Source organism: Eubalaena glacialis, chromosome 11, assembly GCF_028564815.1.
Source record: "Eubalaena glacialis isolate mEubGla1 chromosome 11, mEubGla1.1.hap2.+ XY, whole genome shotgun sequence".
Classification (NCBI taxonomy): Eukaryota; Metazoa; Chordata; class Mammalia; order Artiodactyla; family Balaenidae; genus Eubalaena; species Eubalaena glacialis.
Genome location: NC_083726.1, coordinates 98851313 through 98857332, shown reverse-complemented (window position 1 = coordinate 98857332; position 6020 = coordinate 98851313).

Below are 6020 nucleotides of genomic sequence, written 5' to 3'. Positions count from 1 at the left end.
TTTGCAAGCCAGAAGGGAGTGGCAGGACATATTTAAAGTGATGAAAGGGAAGAACCTACAACTAAGATTACTCTACCCAGCAAGGATCTCCTTCAGATTCAATGGAGAAATCAAAAGCTTTACAGACAACCAAAAGCTACAAGAATTCAGCACCACCAAACCAGCTTTACAACAAATGCTAAAGGAACTTCTCTAAGCGGGAAGCACAAGAGAAGAAAAAGACCCACAAGAACAAACCCAAATCAATTAAGAAAATGGTAATAGAAACATACATATTGATAATCACCTTGAATGTAAATGGATTAAATGCTCCAACCAAAAGACACAGACTAGCTGAATGGATACAAAAACAAGACCCTTATATATGCTGTCTACAAGAAACCCACTTCAGACCTAGGGACACATACAGACTGAAAGTGAGGGGATGGAAAAAGATATTCCATGCGAATGGAAATCACAAGAAAGCTGGAGTAGCAATACTCATATCAGATAAAGTAGACTTTAAAATAAAGACTGTTACAAGAGATAAGGAAGGGCACTATATAATGATCAAGGGATCAATCCAAGAAGAAAACATAACAATTATAATTATTTATGCACCCAACATAGGAGCACCTCAATACATAAGGCAAATGCTAACGGCTATAAAAGTAGAAATAGACAGTAACACATTAATAGTAGGGGACTTTAACACCCCACTTACATGAATAGACAGATCATCTAGACAGAAAATAAATAAAGAAACACAAGCTTTAAATGACACAATAGACCAGATAGACTTAATTGATATTTTTAGGACATTCCACCCGAAAGTGGAAGAATACACCATCTTCTCAAGTGCACACAGAACGTTCTCCAGAATAGATCACATCTTGGGTCAAAAATCAAACCTTGCAAAATTTAAGAAAATTGAAATCATCTCAAGCATCTTTTCCGACCACAACGCTATGAGATTAGAAATCAATTACAGGAAAAAAATAGTAAAAAACACAAATACATGGAGGCTAAACAGTGCACTGCTAAATAACCAAGACATCAGTGAAGAAATCAAAGACGAAATCAAAAACTACCTAGAAAAAAATGACAATGAAAACACAACGTTCCAAAACCTATGGGATGCAGCAAAAGCAGTTCTAAGAGGGAAGTCCATAGCAATTCAAGCTCACCTCAAGAAACAAGAAAAATCTCAAATAAACAATCTAACCTTACAACTAAAGCAACTAGAAAAAGAACAGAGAAAACCCAAAATTAGTAGAAGGAAAAATATCGTAAACACCAGAGCAGAAATAAATGAAATAGAAACAAATAAAACAATAGCAAAGATCAATAAAACTAAAAGATGGTTCTTTGAGAAGATAAACAAAATTGATAAACATTTAACCAGACTCATCATGAAAAAAAGGGAGAGGACTCAATTCAATAAAATTAGAAATGAAAGAGGAGAGATTACAACTGACACCGCAGAAATACAAAAGATTACAAGAGACTACTACAAGCAACTATATGCCAATAAAATGGACAACCTGGAAGAAATGGATAAACTATTAGAAAAGCACAACCTTCCGAGACGGAACCAGGAAGAAATAGAAAATATAAACAGACCAATCACAGGTAATGAAATTAAAACTGTAATTAAAAATCTTCCAACAAACAAAAGTCCAGGACCAGATGGCTTCACAGGTGAATTCTGTCAAACATTTAGAGAAGAGTTAAGACCTATCCTTCTCAAACTCTTCCAAAAAATTGCAGAGGGAGGAACACTCCCAAACTCGTTCTACAAGGCCACCATCAACCTGATACCAAAACCAGACAAAGATATCACAAAAAAGAAAATTATAGACCAATATCACTGATGAACATAGATGCAAAAATCCTCAACAAAATACTAGCAAACAGAATCCAACAACGCATTGAAAGGATCATACAGCATGATCAAGTGGGATTTATCCCAGGGATGCAAGGATTCTACAATATGCACAAAACAATCAATGTGATACACCATATTAACAAATTGAAGAAGAAAAACCATATGATCATCTCAATAGATGCAAAAAAAGCTTTTGACAAAATTCAACACCCATTTATGGTAAAACTCTCCAGAAAGTGGGCATAGAGGGAACCTACCTCAACATAATAAAAGTAATATATGACAAACCCACAGCAAACATCATTCTTAATGGTGAAAAACTGAAAGCATTTCCTCTAAGATCAGGAACAAGACAAGGATGTCCACTTTTGCCACTATTATTCAACATAGTATTGGAAGTCCTAGCCATGGCAATCAGAGAAAAAAAAGAAATAAAAGGAATACAAATTGGAAAAGAAGAAGTAAAACTGTCACTGATTGCAGAAGACATGCTACTATACATAGAAAATCCTAAAGATGCCACCAGAAAACCACTAGAACTAATCAAAGAATTTGGTAAGGTTGCAGGTTACAAAATTAATGCACAGAAATCTCTTGCATTCCTATACACTAACAACGAAAGATCAGGAAGAGAAATTGAGGAAACAATCCCATTCATCACTGCAACAAAAAGAATAAAATACCTAGGAATAAACCTACCTGAGGAGACAAAAGACCTGTACTCAGAAAACTATAAAACACTGATTAAAGAAATCAAAGGTAACAAAAACATAGAGAGATATACCATGCTCCTGGATTGGAAGAATCAATATTGTGAAAATGAGTATATACCTAAAGCAATCTACAAGTTCAATGCATCCCTATCAAACTACCAATGGCATTTTTCACAGAACTAGAGCAAAAAATTTCACAATTTGTATGGAAACACAAAAGACCCCAAATAGCCAAATAAATCTTGAGAAAGAAAAACAGAGCTGGAGGAATCAGATTCCCTGACTTCAGACTATACTACAAAGCTACAGTAATCAAGACAGTATGGTACTGGCACAAAAACAGAAATATAGATCAATGGAACAGGATAGAAAGCCCAGAGATAAACCCATGTACATATGGTCAACTTATCTTTGACAAAGGAAGCAAGAGAATACAATAGAGAAAAGACAGCCTCTTCAATAAATGGTGCTAGGAAAACTGGACAGCTACATGTAAAAGAATGAAATTAGAACACTCCCTAACACCATACACAAAAATAAACTCAAAATGGATTAAAGACCTAAATGTAAGGCCAGATACTATAAAACTCTTAGAGGAAAACATAGGCAGAACACTCTATGACATAAAACAGCAAGATCCTTTTTGACCTACCTCCTAGAGAAATGGAAATAAAAACAAAAATAAACAAATGGGACCTAATGAAACTTAAAAGCTTTGTGCAGCAAAGGAAACCATAAACAAGACAAAAAGACAACCCTCCGAATGGGAGAAAATATTTGCAAATGAAGCAACTGACAAAGGATTAATCTCCAAAATATACAAGTAACTCATGCAGCTCAATATCAAAAAAACAAACAACCTAATCCAAAAATGGGCAGAAGACCTAAATAGACATTTCTCCAAAGAAGACATACAGATGGACAACAAGTGCATGAAAAGATGCTCAACATCACTAATCATTAGAGAAATGCAAATCAAAACCACAATGAGGTATCACCTCCCACCAGTCAGAATGGCCATCATCAAAAAATCTACAAACAATAAATGCTGGCGAGGGCGTGGTGAAAAGGGAACCCTCTTGCACTGCTGGTGGGAATGTAAATTGATACAGCCACTATGGAGAACAGTATGGAGCTTCCTTAAAAAACTAAAAACAGAACTACCATATGACCCAGCAATCCCACTACTGGTCATATACCCTGAGAAAACCATAATTCAAAAAGAGACATGTACCACAATGTTCACTGCAGCACTATTTACGATAGCCAGGACATGGAAGCAACCTAAACGTCCATCAACAGATGAATGGATAAAGAAGATGTGGCACATATATACAAAGGAATATTACACAGCCATAAAAAGTGCCGAAATTGAGTTATTTGTAGTGAGGTGGGTGGACCTAGAATCTGTCATACAGAGTGAAATAAGTCAGAAAGAGAAAAACAAGTATCATATGCTAACGCATATATATGGAATTTTTAAAAGTGGTACTGATGAACCTAGTGGCAGGGCAGGAATAAAGACACAGATGTAGAGAACGGACTTGAGGGCCCGGAGTGGGAAGGGGAAGCTGGGATGAAGTGAGAGAGTAGCATTGACGTATATACACTACCAAATGTAAAATGGATGTCTAGTGGGAAGCTGCTGCATATCACAGGGAGGTCAGCTCTGTGCTTTGTGACGACCTAGAGGGATGTTATAGGGAGTGTGGGAGGGAGGCTCAAGAGGGAGGGGATATGGGGATATATATATACATTTAGCTGATTCACTTTGTTGTATAGCAGAAACTAACACAACATTGTAAAGCAATTATACTCCAATAAAGATGTGAAAAATAAAATAAAATACATACGCAAAGGAAAGCTACATTTACACTTGCATACACAGCCAAGGACATGTATGAAACATATTAGAATAAGTGTCTGTGAGAAGGAGGAAGAGAGTGAATGGGGAAAAAATGAGAGAGGGGCATCTCATAGACCAACCATAATAGAAAATAATGAATAGAAAACATCTCAAATATCAACACCTTAATTTAGGAAACAAAACATCCTCTGCCCAAACGTGGTAAGGACAATCAACTAAAACACATCAGTATTTTTCAAATATTTCCAGTATTTTCAAAATAGTATCTTGCTCCAGAAATTTTAATTTATTTCCACATATTTTTTGTTGGGCTTTAAGAGAACACTGTAAAATTTTCTGTTTTCCCCGTTTCCTGGACTTTCCAATGTATTTCAGATCAATCTTATAGATACTTGTCATTCCTCTTTATGTTTGAAAATATGAATGCTGAGTTTAAAATGGCTGTGTTTCAAGATTTCATTTTTCTTCAGCTGTTAGAACTCAAACACATTTTCCTAGTATAATAATATTATAAATACTGGTGAAAGGAAGTGGCAAGGTATTACGTGTGAAAATAAATGCATGAACATGATGACTGAATGCATGAAGATAGAAGATACTTTATATTATACACTTTATTCCCCATATGTGATATTTAATAATTTACCTCTCTGTTCTCCTCCATAAAATGTTAAGGTTTTCTACAATTGGAGCCCTGTGGGCTTTTTATAGTTATATAACCTACTGCGATGCTTAGGAAATTGATTCTGCTCAGAATACGCCCTCAGCAAATGTTTGTTGGGTGCAGAGATGGATGGTTCATGAATATTGTGCTGCCCACAACATATAAAGTGAATAACTCAGTTAAGTCCTTGTAGAGTCTGTCCTCCCATCAAAAGGAAAAAGAAACTAAATCTTCAAAAAAAAATGAATTTCAGTGCCATTCCCCTTTTCTTGTCCACATCTCAAGTCTACTGGGTAACACAGAAGTATTTGACTTCATAGGTAATAAGGCCGTGTTCGTTGGTGCAGGTGACAGAACATTTGTAAGTAAAAAAGGAGGGTGAAAAAAGAAGCTTCTGTATTAATATAACTCTGTAAACCAAAAAAAAAAAAAAAAAAAGTACCCAGAGTCTGTAGTACCCAAGTTACTGAACAGGCAAATCATTTTAATGTGTTTCAAGCCCTTGGCGTCAGAGGTCATTAAACAATTCTCCAGTCCATGGAAATGGGGCCACCTAGTGGTCAGCGACCTTTAAGTTTGTGGTGTCTGAAAGCATTTCACCACCTGAAGCACAAGCCTTGCTTTCGTCCCTGGGAGCAGTATAGATAAATCCTGGAAAGCAACCGGACTATATGTATTAGGATTCCTAAAACTGCTGTTGTCCAAGTTTCTCTGGGCCGTATGGGTGAAGTAACAGAAATGATAGTAATTCAAACTGTCTGGCTATCCCTGCTGATGTAACAGATCATCCCTCCATCAGTGTTCCCTCAAGTCTTTTGAGGAGTCTTCAGGGATATCTAATATTTCTCCAAACAAGTCCTAACCCATCAGTGACACTGCTGGTTCTCCTGGCACCATCTCACCCAGCCC